Source organism: Triturus cristatus, chromosome 3_2 (assembly GCF_964204655.1).
Source record: "Triturus cristatus chromosome 3_2, aTriCri1.1, whole genome shotgun sequence".
Lineage (NCBI taxonomy): Eukaryota > Metazoa > Chordata > Amphibia > Caudata > Salamandridae > Triturus > Triturus cristatus.
This window is the reverse complement of record NC_140584.1, coordinates 1,066,111,788-1,066,131,941: the sequence shown is the minus strand read 5'-3', so window position 1 is coordinate 1,066,131,941 and position 20,154 is coordinate 1,066,111,788. Positions and strand designations below refer to the sequence as shown.

Here is a 20,154-nt window from a genome sequence, read left to right as displayed (position 1 = left end):
GAGAGATCACAAGAAAGGGGTCTGGGCACATCTCAGGAGGGAGACTGGGCTGATAAGGGAATCATAAAGAGTAGGGCCTGATGCCCTGGTCTAACCTTTGATGTTCACTACAACTGTGGCTGACATCCAGGTATTAACTCTAGTCACTCACAAGGCCTGTGTTGTGGAAATATCAGCTTTGGAGACACTCCTGCTGTGATACGTGTTTTTTCAAAAGGAGGAGAGAGCGAGGAATAGTCACTTCAAAAGAAGCAGAAGCCCAACATAAACCTTCAAAGACTTAGACCCTAAATCACATTTGATGTGTGGAAATGGACTATATAATAAGTGGATTGAGACACCAAAAACTGTCATGTGCCAAGTGGTCAGGCAGGCTGCATGAGGAGGGGAAGCTCTGCAAGACCAGGACTGGAGGTCAAGGCCTGCTAGTCTCCCTCCTGGGTGATGATGCATCACCCAAGGAATCCAAGACTACCTACCCTGGATAATGGAGCACCAGCACCTGCCTGCTTGCCAAGAACAGTGTGCCCTGAGAGAAAGAGGAGAGCTTTGGAGGAAGCGAGGTTCAGTGAGGGAGCCCTGTAAAGTGGACTACCTGTGTAAGGTGTGAGGAAATGGTTGCAACACCGATTGGGTTGTTGCCCATGTGCAGGTCTGGGTCAGCACTCCCCATATGCCAGAAGGGGGCTGCAGTTTAGACTGCCATGCGATAAGAGACGACATCTTGTGAGTAGTGGTACGGCGACCCCAAATGCCAGAAGGGCCATGGTAAAGACTGATGTGTAGTAAGGGCAGAATAATTTGCTGCTATTAATTTGACTGTGCTGGAATACTATAAGTGAGGATAAGCGTCATGGTAATTCTCATGGGACTCTAGTAAGGCCCAGGGAACATGGGAGTGGTAATGGTGTCTGTAAACGAGCATCATGAAAAGAGAGGACAGGGAAGTTCTTGCAAGTCCAAGGTAGTGACTTGGTTCAAGTTCCACAAGATGGGAAACTTTAAGAGAGATTTCAGGAAAAAGATCATGACCGAGAAGCACCCGTGTTAGCAAGCATGTTACACGTGAGTGAAGGGGCCCGAGAGGGCCCAGTAGTGTGCTCAATCTAGTAACTATGGACAATAGGGAGAGGGACTCAGATGCTCTGAAGCACATTCATCCTAACACGAATGGACCTGTGCTGGAAGTTAGTATCAATGGGAGGAAAGTGCCTGCTCTTATGGATATTGAAGCCTTTCGTACTACGGATGAGAGGAAGTACCTTACGTCTGAGGAGATACTCTCTGGGCCACGGAGACACGTTTGGTAGCAAGTGGAAAGGGCGTGGAGTATCCACGTGCCAGGGTTGAGATTGAGCACAATGGCAAGGTGGCCATGACTGATCTCATGGTACAGAAGAAACAAGGTGCTGGATGTCTCTTGAGCAATGATTTTATTGCCCCTGGCTTGATGCCCAAACCAGAAGGCTTTATGGTTTGGACAATGTCATCTTTGTTGACCGGAGAATAGGCTGCACATCAGTCTCAGAGTGGGGCTGGGATAATTACTGAATTGCAGGGACCAGGGAACGGTAGAAAGCAGGAAAGGGCAGACTCTGGAAAGGCAAAGGCAGTGGAGATCATTGCTTCTACTCCAGAGGGAGGGAAGGATGAGGCTCCCGCCTGGACCAGTAGCTGAAGGCTGGGCCACTTCCAGACTAGCAGGAGTTGCTAGCTGCTGGGGGCCTACCCGGGAAGATTTCTGCAAGGCACAGGAGGAGTGCCCTATGCTTGTGGGACTTTGTAAGGAAGCCCAGGAACAGGTCAGCATAAGAGTGGTGGGGAAACACTATGTTGGCTGGGAGGATGGCCTGCTTTATAGTGAGTCTGTAGATCTTGAGCCAGAAACTACCAAGAGGCTAGAGGTTCCATTAGTGCACAGGAACTTCCTGTTGCCACTGGCCCATTAAGTGCTCTTGGTGGGATACTCAGAGATTAGAAGAACCCTGGATAGGTTGAATTCTCTGTTCTACTGGCCAGGGATGTGCAGAAAAACAGAACTGTTCTGTAGAACCGGTCCTACTTTCCAGATGAGTGGTAAGATAGGAGGGAGAAGTAAGGCACTGTTAATGACTCTGCCAGCTGGAGGTGTTCAATTTGACAGGGTAGGAACATAGTTGGTCCATTCAACTCCCCCTCCCCACACAAACACACAGTCAGGCAACAAGTATATCTTTGTTGTGGTGGATCATGGCACCAGATACCCTGCACCTGTGCCTCAGAGGAGCATGATTGCAAGGATGGTAGCGAGAGCTCTCTTGGGGATCTTATTTATGGGTGGATTTCCAAGGACGATAAATTCAGGCCGGGGATCCGTTTAATCTCTTCTTACATGAGAGAGATGTGGGAGCAAGCTGGTGTGACATACCTCTTCTCCACTATTTTGTGCTACAATGGTCCCTAGGGAGGTAGGGATAGGAAGTAACAAATGAATACAGACTCAATCAGTGCTGTATTGGTTAACTTATCCAGCCGGACAGAGGTTCAATATTTAATTTATCAGCAAGTTTTTTGGATATAAAAAAACACAAATACTGAAAAGTGGGACACAAGCCTGCATCCTACTACACAAACATAACATAGGGAGAACATTTAAGCGAGGCTCAGGCAACGCTTACGGTTTGTTTTGACAAATAGTATGAATTTTAAGAAACAAATCGCAAGTAACGTCTCTACACAGTTAATAATGACATCACATTTAGTGCATGAGGCGTTTTAAGGTGTCAACGGCGTTTCGATCCAAGTGAGCAATGCGTGGATCATCTTCAGGACATTATATTAGCATGCCTGTATAAAAGTGCCTAAGATAATTGGGGAAGTCCGAAGGGCCTGCCACGAGACTGTGGGTGTGACAACACCGAATGCGGGAACGTCCGGGCTCGGTAGGGGCTCCGGCTGTCGCAAATATGCGGTACTAGCAGGTCGAGGATCAAGGGGCAGTTCAGGGAACACTTCAGGAGGGGCTGCGTGGAATACGACTTCGCGATGGCAGTGCGATGGCCTCAAGTAAAGAAATTGGAGGGATTCACAGGAGTGGAGCCACAAGCGTGTGCTTGAACGTTGTAATGACCAATAGTCAATGAATGTGCCGTGCTGCTCAGGGGGTCAGCATCCGGACTGGGCCCTTCAATTTCTTTACTTGTGGCAATCGCACTGCCATCGCGAAGTCGTATTACACAGGGTGTCACATGTAGTTTCCCTTTATTTGAGCACTACCTACCATTTAAGTAATACCATTTTGTGCAGTAGTTCTGGCAATGGCATGAGCATGTGCCACTTCAAGGACACTAATACCTCACCTTGGTGATGGATTTGAGGTCTAGGGAGTGTATTAAGATAATAATAATGAGAATATTGCTTGTTTTGGAGCCCTGATGAAGTAATCTGTTGAGTTAACATAGGATGAAACACGTGTTGGCTACAAGTTTGTGTTTTTTTCCCCACAGGATGTACATGAAATTCTGAAAATAAACTAAAAGACAACAACAACGACATTGTGTGGATTATCAAGCTTTGAATCAGATTTGGTGCTTAGGACTTCTCTTTCATCGTGGCCAGGACCTGGAACGAACTCCCGATCGACCTTAAGATGCACAGCCTCCCTGAACACCTTCAAGAAGGCTCTCAAGACCTGGCTCTTCTCCTAAACAGAGCTGCGGAACCCCACTCCCCCCACCCCCAGCGCCTTGAGACCCTCACGGGTGAGTAGCACGCTCATAATTGATTGATTGATTGAGGACTGTTTTGTTAATTTTGCTCCTCTCAGCTGGCCTGGCCGTGGGCTGGCTCTGGTCTATGCAGAGTACGGCAGGTGTGAGCTCTAGCAGCCAGGCGTCCGTTTCACGAGCGCCGCCCTGGTTTTGCTTTCATTGTCATGTCTTTACCCCCGCTCCTCCACCAACTTTCTCTGCTCTCCCTTTCCCTCTTCCAATCAGTCACAGACTTCCATCTTGTTTTTTTTTGCCAGCACGATGCAGGTCCTGTTGTCATTATAAGGTCATTGTTTTCTTTGGTGTGAGTGCAACTGCTGCAGCCTTCACACACAATGAGCTCCCTGTATTTCAACCCTTACCACTGGCCTGCCCCCATTTCTGCTCCCCAGAACAGACCTGACAAAAGAACAAGGAGCTGCATCGATGGAGTCTGCATCAAGCTCCACCCGGCCCGCCCTGCTTCAGTCTCTGGAGCAGAAGTTGAGATAGTGAAGTGCTGGGATGTGCGGTCTCATGTTCCTCAGCCCTTGCTGCCAGGGCCCGCCCTAGCTTTGTAAAGGAAAGCAGCTTTGTTCCCTCTCCCAGCCCATCTACTTCAGGGAAACCAGCCGATCTGCATGTTCACAGCAACGGTGGAACAAACCGTTCTTGCAGGGAAACCCCAAACTGCAGACAGTAACATCCGACCAGCCCTAGCTGAAATTTTCATCATTATTGCTACATACACGAGAACAAATATTAAAAATTCTGCTCGATAACTTGTCACTGGCAAACGTTAAAACTGCAGAACAAAAAGTTATTTATCAGGATGCAAAGGAACACTAGAAACATTATAATGACAACAGGACGTGCACTGCACTACAAACATAACAAGTGTTGCAAATGCAATAGGTCTCGCATTTGTTGGATTTATTGGCATTATAAATGCCAATGTTTTTTACCTGGCCATGTACAGTACCATATGTGGCCCTCTTGGCCACATATGGTACTTGCACCTGAAGTGTGTATAAAGGTCAACATATAGCAATACACACAGGGCTTTAAGTGGGCTGGGTCTCTCCGGGTCTGAGCACCGGCAGTTTTTTAGGTCTCGCCTAGCGAACGCAGTGCATGCGCTGCTTCACCTTGGCGAGACTATTGTTGTCAGCTTGATGCGCGTAGGGAGACATGCCATGTGCGCGCACGGATAGGCGATGTGCACGCGCATGGCGTCTCCGCTCTGCCTCAAACGCTCCCACCGCGCGCTCACACGCTCCCACCGCGTGCTTGATTCAGCTTTTAGTTTCACTGCGCACTGCAAAAATATTGACAAGGCCTTTTTTTCTACATTACTGTCAGCAACCATGCCTGATGAACTGAGTTGATCGCTGGTAGTAATCTTGAAATGGGGGCCACTAATGTAATCTTGTTTGTGGTCACTATTACAACACTACTAATAGTACTTTAGATGACTTTCATTGAACAGAAGTAGCACTTTTTACAGAAAGGTTGGAGACTGTATTATAGAATGAAATGTAACACCAGCGCTCTCTTGTGGCAACGTGAAGTAAAGAAACACAAACCACGTGTTTCTCTGGCTCGTACTTTGCTACTGGCGGAAAAAATTACCCATGGGTGAGTCACATCCAAAATATGCATACACAACCACGAGCCTCCACATCAACACATCCAGTATGAAGAGGTGCCAAGAGCTAACGGGGACCGATTTAAACCCCACATCACCCACGCTGCACGGTTAGTAAACCCCCTCACCCACCGAGGCAAAGCAACACGTCCAAGGAGACAGAGGCTGAACTTACATCGAAGGGTAAAAGGAACCAAGGCGTGGTATAGATGCCACAGAAGGAGCGTCAGTGGCCGCTCTGGGGAAACCAAGTCAGCAAAATGGGAGAGGTGACGCATTCGGCTAATGACAGCCGAGGAGGAACCATCAACAAACATCTGTTGCCAGTAAATCTGAGGTGAATAACTCTGCCAGCTGTCTGCCAGGTATTGGACCAGGGACCGACATTGTTTATGCCTCTGTAAAAACACACCGATGTAAAGTGAGAAGGAGGACTTTAAGGGCCAAACCCTTCACTGTATCCATCCGCGACTTCCAGTCAAAGAGCTGTGTTTATTATGTCGGAACATGTATCAAGAGCGATTCAGAGAATGCACACTACATGCGGGAAAAAAACATGCAATATACCATTTCAGAAAGCTCTCCACCACCCTTGGAAGTAGGGAGCAAGGGGTCAATTTATATCAAAAGTATTGCCTGTTGCCTCTTCCACCTCAGGAAACAGGCATTGCTGGAAGCTTACTTAATGTCCATGCAACTGACTTTTAGGCCTCTATTTAAGGGGGTGGCGAGGTCGAACTTTCATAGGTGACTCTTGGAAGGAGATGTATACTAGGGTTAGCAGATCCAGGTAACATTTGAACTACACTCAATAGCTATTTATAGAGCGCAAGGTCCCCCTCAGGCAGCATGGCATGGCCTAGAGGAAAGACGAGAACAGAAAAAAAGAGGCCTGCATAACAGGAATGTTTTCAAGATCCTGCAGAACTGGTCCAATCAGATTTCTATTTTAAAAAAATTAGAACAAGGCTTTTCTTTTAGGTTCAGTAGTTTAGCAATTATGCAATATTAAAAAATGTAACTATCCAGAAAAAGTACGAATTGTCTTCTCTTAACAGTTGCATGTCAGTCGCAGTGCCTGTCCAGGGGAAGGTACAAACCCTGCCTCCCCCACCGCATTGCCCTATCCCGAATGTTCTGCATGGTCTCAGTTCTACCTTACTTGTTCTTGGCACCCACTACGTAGGGCTACATATGTACAAGAGGAGAGCCATTATGGAGTACCCAAACTTCTACTCACAAACACTTTAAACTCCTGTGTCTTTCACCTTGAGGACAGGACCCAGACAGTCATGATTCTATTCAAACTATACATGAGAGGGCCAGAGCACAGCCCCCACAAGCATGGACTAGTATAAAGGCCTGTACTCCACAACTATCAGCTGCCACCACCAGATAGTTTTTTCATCACCTTGACATGGGGACAATAGCCACTTACGATAAAAGGAGTAACACTTAAGTTGGACCCTGTTTCCAGGACACACTTACTTTGGTGTGGGGGAATACCTTTTTAGAACAAGCATTTGCAATGCAATAGGTCTTGCAGTTACACGAGTTTAAGCTATTGGCATTGTAAATGACAATGCCTTTTATGTTTTTAAAACGAAAACTAAAATAAAAGGCACTGTTATTTGCAATGTCAATAGCTCAAACTTGTGTAAAGGCGAGACCTATTGCATTGCAAATGCTTGTTTAAAGGTGGCCTCGAAACGGGTCTCTATCGGGCTCTGTTTTGTGCCCCGGACGGCAGTGACAGCAGGCGCTCACACTTTTTCAATATTATATTCAACTAACAACCATTGACAAAGCCAATAGTCGTGACTTTAGTGACGTTTGATGTACACGTTTGCCACGCTCGCAGCTCGTCATTGGTACATAGCCGGTATTGACTGAACGTGCGCGAGAGACGGACTCACGCGGCTCAGCATTTAGCGGCTGCACGCCCCGCCTCTCGATAAGTGGGCGGCTGCACAGGGACAAAACAAGCGATGCAGAGTATTTTACGGAGTTATGTATATATGAAATGGTGTTGTCTAGCCAGCCTCGTCTGTATATGTGTCTAAGAGCCCAGCCTGGCGGGAAACACGGTCTCAGAACCCTGTTGAATGGGATAAATGCTGGTAAGTAGCTCTGTCACCTAAGTAAAATAAACCTAACTTTACTACGCAGCAGCTTCGCTGTGGCGCAACCCGTGGGTAATGAGCCACCCGGCCTCTACCGCTTCGTGTCCTGTTCACAACCTCCCCGGTTCTTTGAATGGCCTTTGGTTCGCTTGCGTCCCGTGACCACGCGCGCGCAGTCTGGTCTCCCTGGTTTCCCGCGGGGGCTCTTTGCAGCTGTGAGCGCAGTCAGTGCGATAGACTCCCTCCCGCCTATGGCGCGAGGCTGCACAAGGAGGTTACCTACCGAGGGAGGTCGCCAAATGACACCCGGGGCTGCGCCGAGGTCTTCGCTTCTTCCACAGCCCGAGTGGGTGGCCAGTAGCTGAAGCCTTAAGCACGAGTTTGGGTTTGTGGGGCGGTTCCTATCTGGTGTCAGACCCGGTAGTAATTAAAAACGGACGATGCAACAGGTCCCAGGCTCATGTCATTAAACTACTGGTAAACAAGCATTTCCAATGCAATAGGTCTCGCAGTTACGAGAGTCTAAGCTATTGACATTGCAAATAACAATGCCTTTTCTTTTTGTTTTCTTTTTAAACACCTAAATAAAAGGCATTGTTATTTACAATGCCAATAGGTTAAACTCGCGTAACTGCGAGCCCTTTTGCATTGCTCCCAGCACTCGGTGGAAGAAAACACTGCTAAAAATATCTGAACTGAAATGTTTTTCATGCCGGCTTTCTGATTATTTCACACAACTATGCAGTGCCTTTGCACAGCGCAAGGAAGCCTCCGGAAGAGGAAGGCTGCGCTGACAACAGGCTGGACTCTTCTTCATTGCATGCTGAAGGTGCAGGAATATTGGGTTGCACTGAAAAACAGAAGACCTCTGACGTAAGGCTAGACTCTAGGCATGGTGGGGCCTTAAGCAGGGGCCTCTAAGGCCAGTCACAGCCTGCGGAAAGTATGGGTAACAAAACACACCACCATCTGACGGGACCCGTTATTAAAATTGTAGGCCACCGTATTTTCCATAGGAAGGGGGCGCATAATATTAACTGGAGCTCCACGATCATGTACACAATATACACGTGTGGTAGGAGTGGGGATGATGCAGCAGGTGTATGCACTTTCATGGGTGTTTGTATGCACCATGTGACACTTCTAACAGTATCTGTCTGGAATGTGCAAGGGCAGTCTGATAAACCAGAGTACAGGACGTTTACAGTCAGGTTGTTACAGGATGTGCACCTATTTACATGTGCATGTGCTTACAATGTGCAAGAGCATTCCGTCGTAGTATTTCCATCTATGTGCATGCATGTGAGTAGTATGTGCAAGGGCTTTAACATAGAGCACGTGCCTTTGTTTATAAAACAGAGTGCACAACGTGAACTGGCATTTGTATGTGCACCTCTTTACATTTATGCTAGAAAAAACTGCAAGGGCATTGGCTGCTATGTACATATTTACTAAGACTGTAGAGATTTATTGTAAGTAGCACATGCACGTATGTAAATGGAGAGTGGGAGTCATTACGATGCAGCACACGAACCTGCTTCCTAATGTGCCCATGTCGTAGGTGCAAGGGCATTCCCCTGACCAAAGTGGTCATATTTACAATTATTTCGATAAAGTGAGCAAGCACCTGCTCTGTGTGCATGTCTTGTGCAGCACATGTGTGCATACATTGACTTGACAGTACACTGTTTACACGATGCTCGTAAACCACGGAAACCTAGTGCCTCACTAAGTGCTGCCAACAATGTCACAACTTTATAATTGTAATAACTCCCTTCTGCTCACGGGAGTATCATACTTACCTTTTGGAGGCAGTGCAACTTCCAGTTTGGGGGCGTTCCTCTGTGTTGCTTGTAATCTCTATAAAGATCGTTCTGGATGCACGGCCTCTCTGCTTTGAGGGAGAGTTTAGCAGATCATCTGTCCGTGCCACATACATACTTGGCCAGAGCTGCCGATTTTGGCACTGGGGAACCAGGTTTGAGTCTTGACACTCATTTAAGTTGCTGGTGATCGTAAGGAGGTGTAGCAGTACTGATGTGCTTCTGCCCGTGAATTTGTCCACTGCTCGCCGGACCCACTCCGCGGGTCCCGCTTCGTTGTTTGGGCTTGCCGACTGTGTTTGTACCGGGACTGGCGCAGAGGCGCTGTGTTTGGGAAAGGTGAGGGTTCAACTGGCTACAGGGCTGCGAGCGTATTTACAGGGTCTTCATCTCCCAGGAGTTCCTGCATGACCAATTAACACCACCTGGTCTGCTCTCCCTGCATGCCTGCCCCGCCCCCTGACCACTCTCCCTCCCTTCATAGCAAGCTGATCATACCGCTGCGCGGGAGCATCCCGGGAGAAGCCCGGGACAAGGGCGGGACCGTCTGAGGCCGTTTGAGGCCGGGCTGGGCTATTCCCCTTAAATCTGGTTTTTAAGTTGTTCATTGTTTGTGATTTATTGTATTTTAGTACAGTCTCCAACCAGTTATGGCATTACGCTCTGGGAAGGGAAGATCTGCTCAATTGCCAACCATGGGTGGGGTGGTCAGTGGACCAATGGACCAATTTATAAAACGAGCAACAGTGATTTTAGAGAAAGAGATTGCTCTTACTGAGAAACGTCTGTCCCTAGATCTCAATACAGGGAAACGCTCATCTTTAGGCCACATTGGGACTGTGATCTCCCCTGACCCCTCAAGATTACCTAAACCTATTATTACCCAGGAATCTCGATCCTGCTCGAGGCCAACGATTCTGGTTGCGGACAATTCAGCGGATTGTTCTACCCCCAATCATTCTCCACCTAGTTTGATTTTTAGTAGCCTATTCAGTAGAGTTTCTAGCCCTTCTCCGTCACATAGACCCACTACAGAAACCCAAAAAATAGGCTCACTGGTAAATACCAAACCAAGCAAAAGGAAAAGAGGGGGTGGTCCTCAGAAGGGTGGAACAGCTAAAATGCCCAAAATCCCTAACAAAACTGGGAAAACCTTGATCCCTAATGATACTACCCAGCCAACAAACCCAACTTTGGTCAAAAGAGGTCCAGCCCAACAGACCCCTACGAGTAGTGCTGCTGATGGTCTTTTGGGTAAACTGGAAACCCTAATCAAATCCTTGATCGTACCCCTAGTGGAGAGAACAAGGTTGATTAATTCGAAATTAGACAAGTTGGAGAACCTTGTTTTATTAAACACAGACGTACTGAACAAATTAGTTAAAAGAATGGAAAACCCTAACGTACTGATTGTTGAACCCCAAACAACAGGGTTAGATAATGGAACAAGTGCTTTAACACCAGTTGTAAATGACGTTCCTAATTCCCAAGAAGTACAACATAGTACGGATATTCCCCATGTAGGCAAAACCACTATAGTTACCACACAGGCTAGGCATACTGGGGTGGGGGCGGTGTCTAAAACAAAGGTTGCACTGCAAGATCCAGTTCCAGTCAGTGGGCTAACTGGGTATTCTCGGGTGGAGAAGGAGAAAAACAAGCAGCGTTTGCCTTGTGTTAATCTTCCCCCAGAATCCACACCTTACACTATCATTCTGGTGGGAGTTCCTTCATTGGGGGAGGATAGACAAGAATCAGATAGAGAGCTAAAAAATAAAGTCATATTTTGGTTGAATAAGAAAAGAACTCTCCCTCCCTTCTCTAACACTGAGATACTCTGTGTTAGAAGGGTGATTTGGGTGGGACAATGTCCAAAGGACTTAGAGGGTGACTGTATCATTGTGAACTTTAGGGACCCTTGGGTGGTTGATTTTATCCGCTGAGAGCCAAGATTTGGGAGGGAGGGAGATATACAATCCTTAGGTCTTGATTATTTCTACCCTCGCTCAACTAGTGGCTCTTCCCACTTACTTTTCAACCCATATAGGAGAAGACACCCGGGGGGAAATCCTATAGTCCAGATAGAGCGACACCTTCCCTTGTCCAACCGGTTCGAGCCCCTTATAGGTCTAGAGGGGGTAGATTGACTTTCATACAGGCACGATAAAAACAGTTGGCCGATGATTCCTGAAGCGGTCTCCATAGGGACTGGTACCTTGGGGGGGGGAGGGGGAGTAGCTGTCCCTGATGGATTAATTTTAGGTAGCCCATTGGAGTTGGTGACGGCGATAACGGAGGGTGTGCAAGTAAAGGGGCAGTCCGCATTTCCAACCAGGATATTTACAGACAGGGATTCCTTGCTGGAGAGTGGAGGGTTATCGAGTATTAGTCTCCAGGTTATTGATCATTCTCAATCCCCTAGTATGAATACCCAGCTTAAAATAGCTTCCTGGAATATTGTGGGGCTGAAATGCAAGGTAGGCCTAGGAGAGTGGGCTGACTTTGTGGACAACCAGGACATTTTAATATTTCAGGAAACCTGGGCCCTTGATCCTATTTATAGACATGGGTATATTAATTTCTACAAACCCGCCCAGAGGGGTAGAATGGGCAGAGCTTCAGGGGGATTAACTATTTGGGTGAGCCAGTCACTCAGTTATAGGATCAAGGAAGTGTTAGTGGATACTCCTGATATTCTTGGGGGACATAGTCCGTTGGTTATTAGAGAATTAGATCTCATCCTTAATAATATCGGTAGGGATAAGTTCGTGGTAGTGGCGGAGGATTTTAATTGTACCTTCGAACCACTCCAATATGAGGGAGTGGACATATTTGCTGAAGAAGATGTGCAATGGAATATCCCTCCCCTCGAACTAAAACCGATTAAGCGAGGGACAGAGGCTGCACTACAATGGATGGGTTTGTGTCTTGAGTGGGGGCTGAGAGCGGTTAATGGCCGATCACATTCTGATAAAGAAGGCCGGGCCACATTTGACAACGGCACCAGTACTAGTCGAATTGATTATATCTTAATCGGGGTCGAGTACTGGGTGCTATTGGAGGATATGTTAATAATGGCTCGACCTGAGAGCGACCATAACCCGTTAGTGCTTGGTCTAAATCCAAAGGACTGCCTAAGGAGATTAATTCCGACTAAGTGTACAACTGCAGAGGCAATTCTAACAAATGACAGTAGAAGGCTTAGGTGGAGCAGGATAGTGGAGGATCCTATGATATTAGACAGAACTTCATTAGAGGTCTCTTCCACTTTATCTACTTTGCAAGCTCTGGTTTACCCGTTGAACCAATTATCGTACCTAATTGGTCAGCATGACAAGCTCTTTGGTGTCTTAAAATGTCTTTTTACTACAAGTTTTAAACCCATGAACTTAAAGGTCCCAAAAACAGGAAAAAAATGGTATAATAATTCCTGTAGACAGACACATACATCTCTAGATTTTAAGGCTTTAATGAGGTGAGTATCAGAAATTAGGATGGCAAGGCTTGCGTATAAAAAAGGTACAAAGAGAGTCTAGGAGAGAATGGGATGATTTGCATTGGCTGGACTTGTATGAAGCCAGTAAATCAAAGGACCAGACCAAGTTTTGGCAGATAGTCAAATGGGGTAGTAATCAGGACTGCCAGATCCCGACGAATTTTGTCTCGCCAGAAGTGTGGGTAGAATATTTTGAGCACCAGTTTAGGGGTAGTGAACCAGAAACTGTGAGTGGCTTACCTGCTCTTTCTTTAAGTGAATCACTGATCTGTCCACCTTTAGTTTTTGAGAATACTGATGCAGAGTTTGCACTGGGTTTGATTAAAGCAGGTAAAGCCCCTGGCATTGATTGTATCCCGGCCGACTTATTCAAATTTGATTTATTGAATTGGGTCCCTTGTATCACTTTTATTGCTAATGCCATTGCAACTGGTGCCCAAATTCCGGATTCATGGCGTGGGGTGGAAATTTTACCTATATTTAAGAAGGGGGAACGCTCGGCCCCGGAAAATTATCGCCCCATAAGCCTAATAGATTCAATTCAGAAAGTTGTAGCTAGGATGGTGTTGGTTAAAATCCTTGAATGGATGGAGATTGAGAATATATTATCTCCTATGCAAGCAGGATTTAGACCCAGTGTCAGTACAATTGATCAGGTGTTTAGATTCCTTCTTATATATTGGAAGGTGGTGACCTTGGGCGGTGGAACTATTTACGCAGCGTTTGTAGACTTAAAGTCTGCATTCGACCTCGTACCAAGAGAAAAGCTATGGGCTGCCCTAAGGAACATGGGAATGCCGTTAGCACTCCTGGATATAATAACAAGATTACACGAGGCTAACTTTGCCCAGGTGAGATGGGGCAGGCAAGGACAGATAACAGGGAGGTTTCCAGTCACCCGTGGCGTCCGCCAGGGATGTGTCCTTGCACCGACACTTTTTGTTATTTATCAACAGGGTCGTACAGTACTTTGTAAACACTCCCACTGATGCCCCTATTTTAGGTGGTACTAAATTCCCACTTCTCATCTTTGCGGATGATACCCTCATTCTATCCAAGACTCAAAAGGGGCTCCAACTCGCCATAAATAAGTTTGAAGAGTTTTGTAAAGATAACGACCTTCAAGTCAATGTCAGCAAGACAAAATTTATGGTGTTTACTAGAAATAAGCCACAGAAGGGTCACGTTAGGATGAATGGTGTCGAACTAGAACAGGTGGAAGTTATGACATATTTAGGGATTGTACTTGAAAACAAGTTAAGATGGAAACCATAGGTTGATTTGTTTTTTTTTGAAAATTCTTTTTATTGGCATTTATAGTAAACAGAGTGCGGATATTTGCACATACAGATTTACAGTAAACATGTGCCCTTGGAGCACCGTGTGCAGCGGATCGCACAAGCTTAGAGTGTCAGGGTCCCCGCCCTATCCTATGTCTAGGCCCATCCCACTGACGAACGCTGTGGATGCCGCATTACATGAGGGCTGCTATGAATATCCATATCCCCTGAGTGCGTTGTCCCTCCGGTCGGTGAAGCGCGGCCAATTAAGTACTATAAATGAACTGGGGACTTGTAAACTGGGGAGTGCACCATATCTGGAATTATAGTCGGTGTGTGGCTAACGTCGGGGAGCAGTTTTCTTGCCTGTCGCAGCGCTAGGTTTTCTCAGACGTGAGGAAGGGTCTAGGGAGGGGAGGGGGCAAGAGTATGGAAACCACAGGTTGATGTCCTGTCATTGAAATTTGCCCAACTATCTGGTACCTTAATCAAGGAATAAAGAACCTCTACAACCAAAAGGATTGGCCCTGCATTAAGAATTTATAATGCTAAAATAAGTTCAGCAATCCTGTATGGTGCAGATTTATGGGGCTCTTCAGACTTGTCCTCCTTGGTTAAAGTCCAAAATAAATTTCTACGTAATCTAATTGGCCTGCCCCAATCTAGTCCCTTGAAACCCTTGTTACTAGACCTGGGGTGTTACCCTATTGACGAAGTGGCACGGTTTAGATCCATTGCTCTGTGGAGAAGGATCTGGTGAACACCTGAACTTGCTACTTTTGCAAAGGAGATATTAGATGTTAGATCCATTTTGGGATCTGCTAACATCCCTTGGTTTAAAAATGTGAGATCGATACTGGTAAACATGGGCCATGATCAGTTATGGTCGGATCCCAGTAATAGCATTTTTCCTTCAAAAAAGGATTTTAAAGAACAGTACTGGGCGACTATACGTTATCAACGTATAGTCCAGACAGATCCCACTTCTCTTTCTGGTAGATTCCTGAAACACAAGATCACTCCCTTTTTAGAGGAGTACTGGGATGTAATTGTAAAGAGCTGTGATAGAAAACTATACCATCAGTTTAGGGTGGGGTCACTTCCAGTGAGATCCTTTACATCTACATGGCGTGGCCAGACAAATGAGTACTGCCCTTGGTGTAGGGACAAAAAAAAAAAGAGTCCATAGGCCATGTATTTTTTGTTTGCCCACCCTATTCAGCCCCCCGAGGAAAATGGCTCAAACCCATCTGTAAAAACATGAAAACTCGGGTGAGCCAGGAGGCATTATGACTCTTAAGGACTAATACATCGATTCCAGTGGCCATAGCCGTTGCAAAATTTCTGGGTTGGACATGGATTATTAGAGCCAGTCAACATTGTAATAGTGGCTAAATAGCCCCTTATAACAAGTACATTTTTTTAACACGTCTTTAACTGACATTTTTAATACCTTCTAATCCTATTTTATTGCGTATAATATGTTTAACTCCGCTTATTAGTGATGATTTGTGCTAATTAACTCTTGTATGTATTTTATTTTATTTTCCTGATCTTTTTAATATTATGTGTAATTTTGACATCTGGAGTTATTAGTCATGATTGGAATGTTTTATTGCATGTCTTTTATGATGAAATAATATCGAAATAAAGACGTATGAACCTGAGTCTTGACCTTCAATCCAACATCCTGTGATTTTGGGCAAATCACTTTTTTTGCAGTTTTAGATAGCGCGACCCGAAAGTATTGGAGCGCGTTACATAAGCACCAGTTACATTACACAAGGACACATTCATTTTGGTAGACACAGATAAAGTGATTTTGCCAGCTTCAAAATTGGAAGCTCTGGACATTACGTCACATCCTCTCTTTAGCCCCCGCCTAAAAACACACAAAAATTGAACGTGTTATTGGGTAATGTAACTGGTGCTGTATATAAAGCCCGCCGATACTGTCAAATCAAGTTCGCGCTACATAAAACGGCTAAAAAAAAAACACCAGCTACTGGGGGCTACCCCCATTAACTTCACCACTCGCCAGCTCCGATTAACACCCCGGCTTCCTCAAACCTGCCACAACACTGTAGGCAGCTTAACCCTGGCTCCATTTTAGATCCTACATTATAACAAGCTGGCTTCGTGGAGCAGACCGGGGGAGGGAAAATGAAAGCGCGCGATGTGTGCGCTGTGTAACGCCAGCCTGGGGGGGACAGGAGATGTGCACGCGTACGGAGTGCACATCTCCTGTCCGTACGCGTGCACATCTCCTGTCTCCCTTCGGCACAGAAAGCAGCAACAATAGATCTCGCCAAGGCGAGCAACGCGCATGCGCTGCGTCGCTAGGCGAGACCTAAAAACTCTGATCGATTTCTGGGCAACGACTAAAAAACGTTAAGGTGTCAGTGATATAGTTCTAGTTTACATGTCGCATGTTTAACACTTTTGGGGGGAATGCAACGTTAAGCAAACTAATTCCAGGGCGCCGCGTTTCTGTTTTAAAAAAACAATTAAATTATTAATCGTATAGCATATTACTTTTGTACAGCAGTAGAGTTGAGTTACATTAGGGCGGCCACCTGGCATGGAGGCAAATTCTAGACAACTGCAAAAATTCAGAACAGAGGGTTAAAATCCAGGACAAAAGGTTAATTTTACACACAGCCGAGGAGAGGCCAAACCACACTACTTTATCAATACATTTATTTACCGTTGATTATATTACACTATTTCTTCACTATAGTGTATGTGTTTGTCTCTAGGTATGGTACATTCAGTTGGAACGTTATGCCCTTGTTCTGAAGTAAATCGATGCCCTTGAGCACAGTGTCGAGGACATCACTCCTACCCAATCTTTACTGAAGAGAAATTAATAGCAACACTTTGTTATGTTTCCAAGCATTTTAAAATGAATCCCATGGCCAAAAGTTTGGGCAAAAGAAAGGTAAGTAACTTTATCACCACCTGCTAATTTCGACAAGTTGAACAAAAACATCTGTCTCACCTCACCTTCCACTGGATGCTAAACCTAAAAAAAATATTGATACAGAGCAGATGGTATGGGTGTCAGTCTCTCTCCTAGTGTGATGATGCGAGGTACCCTAAACTTGTGTGTAGAGTCATAGCACTAACAAGGTGCATCTGCTGCATTAGAGTGTGCGTCCGGGACTCAACATTTATCGCTGAACTGGCAGCCCAGATCATCGGACAGAGAATTAAAGAGCAGAATGAACCTGAGATTAGATGGGAGATCCAATACAACTGATTTAGAGGGTGGTTACTAAGAATTGGACAATTATGGAATAGAAAAACAAGGTGGAACAGCATATACAAGTAAGGTTTTCAACAGTATCCATCTGGAACTTAATTACCGGAAGGTGCTCTCAAATGTCACCATCAAGTAAATTAGACAAATAAAGTCAATTGATTTGATTTAGATCATAGAGTTTAGTCATGCGGGGGATCTGGAATTTGAAGACAGGCTTCCCGGCCACATGTAGTGCAATTAAGCCACTGACTAGATTGATTTTGTTTTCTCAATCCCCTTTAACTTTAGAGGACAATATGTTTGTAAATTTTTGTCAGATATACAGTACAGTGTGTTAAATTCAGATCATAGGTTAATCAGACACAATATTGAGGGAAAATAAGGGATTTAGTAAAGGTAAGGCAGGGCTCAAAAAATCAAAACTTGTTACTAGACCTGCAGGTGTAGTAACTTCAGAAATCTACTCGACCTAACTCTAATGCACTTGACCTCTGTGAGCAAATGTGACAAGTTAACAAGATTTAAAGGCATTTTTATTGCTCATTCACTCAGCTCCTGATATCCTTTGATAAAAATGACCCTAATGCTCAATCCATCTTCTTAGAATGTATGAAAGCAATCGCCAGCTGGATGAGGCAAAATTTCCTCCTGCTCAACCCGGGAAAAACGGGAATTGTCTTGTTTGGTGATGCTCCCTCAAGATTGCCCAGACCTGGTGGCCAACGGAATTGGGACCTGCACCCGGAACCCAAGACTGTGGTAAAAAATGTAGGGGTTCACCTGGACCAGAAATTAATTATGAAGGAGCAGGCTTCTACCACCATTGGCGCCTGCTTCCATGCTCTTAGGGGCATATGTATCAACATCACCATTTGCGATTCTCAAATAGCGATTTTTAAAGAATCGCTATTTGAGAATTGCAAAACGGGATGCATTTAAAAAATTGCAAACTTTTTGCGATTTCTTAAAATTCCTTAATTGCGATTAGCAAATTGCGAAATTCGAATTAAGGAATACCTGCCCATTCATTTCTATGGGCCAGGAGACCCATAGGAATGAATGGGAAGGAATTCTCAAATAGCGAATCGCAATTTGCTAATCACAATTTGAGAATAATTTCAAAGGTGCAAGGGTGTCATGATGACACCCTGATGCACCTCTGAAATGAGCATGTGTGTGCATATGGCGCACATACATGCCCTAAGGGCATGTATGAGCGCCACGTGGCACTTTGTAAAATTCAAAAAAGTGCATTTTGAAAGGAAATCGCAAATTACCACCAACTGGTAGTTGGTGGTAATTTGCGATTTCTTAAGGATAATTCACAGAACTTGGGTGCTTTTTACATATCATTTAAGAAATTGCGATTTCTTAAATGCTTACGCAAAATTAAGAAATCGCTAAATTAGCAATTTTGCAATGGGATTGGGCTCATACATCCCGATTACCGATTTTCTTTTTAAATCGCAAACGCTGTTATTTTGCGAATCGCAGCGTTTGCGATTTAAAAATCGTTTGATACATATGCCCCTAGGTCTCTTGCGAAGAGTATGTCTCTTTCTCCCCTTGTTCATTCGGAAAACCCTGATTCAGGCACTAGTACTAAGTTGATTAGACTACTGCAATGCGTTGCTGATTTCAGCCAGCGAAGCATCTTTGAACAAATTGCAAGTGGTCCAAAACTCTGCTGCCCGACTGGTCTCCAATGCTCCTGCTCTTAACCCTTCCCTTCTCCTCTTGCAGAGACTGCATTGGCTGCCAGTGCGGAAACAAATCCGCTTTAAGATCTGCTGCATTGTGCATAAAGCCCTAAATGGTAAAGGCCCCAGTTATCTGGCAGAGAAAGGTTTTAAAATATCAGCCTCCCAGTACACTACGCTCAGGGACCAAATCCCTACTTGTGGTCCAAAGCTGCAAAAAAGCTCGACAAGGCGGGAAAGCTTTCTTCCATTTAGCCCCTACCTCTGGAACCAACTTCCTTTCCATTTGAGGGAATGCTCTGATCACCTGCAGTTCCGTAGGCTTACGAAGACTACACTGTTTTAACTCACACCCCTGTTGCTGACCGACTAAGCAGTTCGCGAGTGCGGAGATACCCCTCGGGGTGATTCAAGCGCTATATAAATCCTAAATCAAATCAGCGCTACCAACCAGTCTCCACGGTCGTGGCAGACAAGACCTGAGCGAGTGTCAACATTTTGAACTTCTCCTTCCGGAGGAAGCGGTTGGCGGTCCTAAGATCGGACGCAGGCCTTTGTCCTTCTTGGGCACCAGCAAGTAGTGGGAATAGCAACCACGACCTACTTGGGGTTGTGGTCGCACTCCAGGTCGTAGAGGCACACGCGGTGCGGATCAGTTACCGACATTAGTCGGGTACAGAAACCGCAGGCCTTGAAACCGGGCATCCCTGTGCACCAGGAGTCGATGAAGACTCAAAAACGAAGTAGTCAAAAGTCGCAAAAACTCAATCAAAAAGTGACTGGGGTACTGCCCTCTCTGGATTTGCGCTTCGTGAAGCGAAATAGGAAAGAACTGACGTCACCGCGCGAGGGTGGCGTCTAAGTAACTTCCGCGTTGTCATCCCGGTGATCACAACGCCGACGATTGACGTGGAGTCGACCGACGCCACCTACCGCAGGGGTACTGCTGACGAAAAACTTTCCGGATCCAGTCTGACACCTGGGGGTAATTCTAAGGTAAGGAATCTATTACTAGCTGTTTCTTTCAGATTATATATGTTATATATCAGACAAATGGTGACAGCAAATGTGTAGCTATGGTGCAGGTTCAC

The 20,154-nt window shown here is 45.6% G+C and overlaps 2 protein-coding genes across 5 annotated transcripts in view; one reads left to right on the top strand and one right to left on the bottom strand.

Moving 5' to 3' along the window:
• The window catches only part of BKGD (beta-keto-L-gulonate decarboxylase), a 46,983-nt gene extending 39,045 nt beyond the window's left edge, over nucleotides 1-7,938 (bottom strand). The window contains exon 1 of one of the 2 annotated variants that reach the window (XM_085649804.1): nucleotides 7,783-7,938. The gene's annotated coding sequence lies outside the window, so the exon portion shown is untranslated. The remainder of the gene's footprint in view (nucleotides 1-7,782) is intronic. The other variant, XM_085649805.1, reaches the window with a different exon arrangement.
• TAF1D (TATA-box binding protein associated factor, RNA polymerase I subunit D) overlaps nucleotides 7,325-20,154 on the top strand; it is an 82,166-nt gene continuing 69,336 nt past the window's right edge. Inside the window, exon 1 of one of the 3 annotated variants that reach the window (XM_085649801.1) lies at nucleotides 7,325-7,496. The gene's annotated coding sequence lies outside the window, so the exon portion shown is untranslated. Of the gene's footprint in view, nucleotides 7,497-7,630; nucleotides 8,373-20,154 lie in introns of those variants that run through there. The other 2 variants (XM_085649803.1, XM_085649802.1) reach the window with 2 other exon arrangements.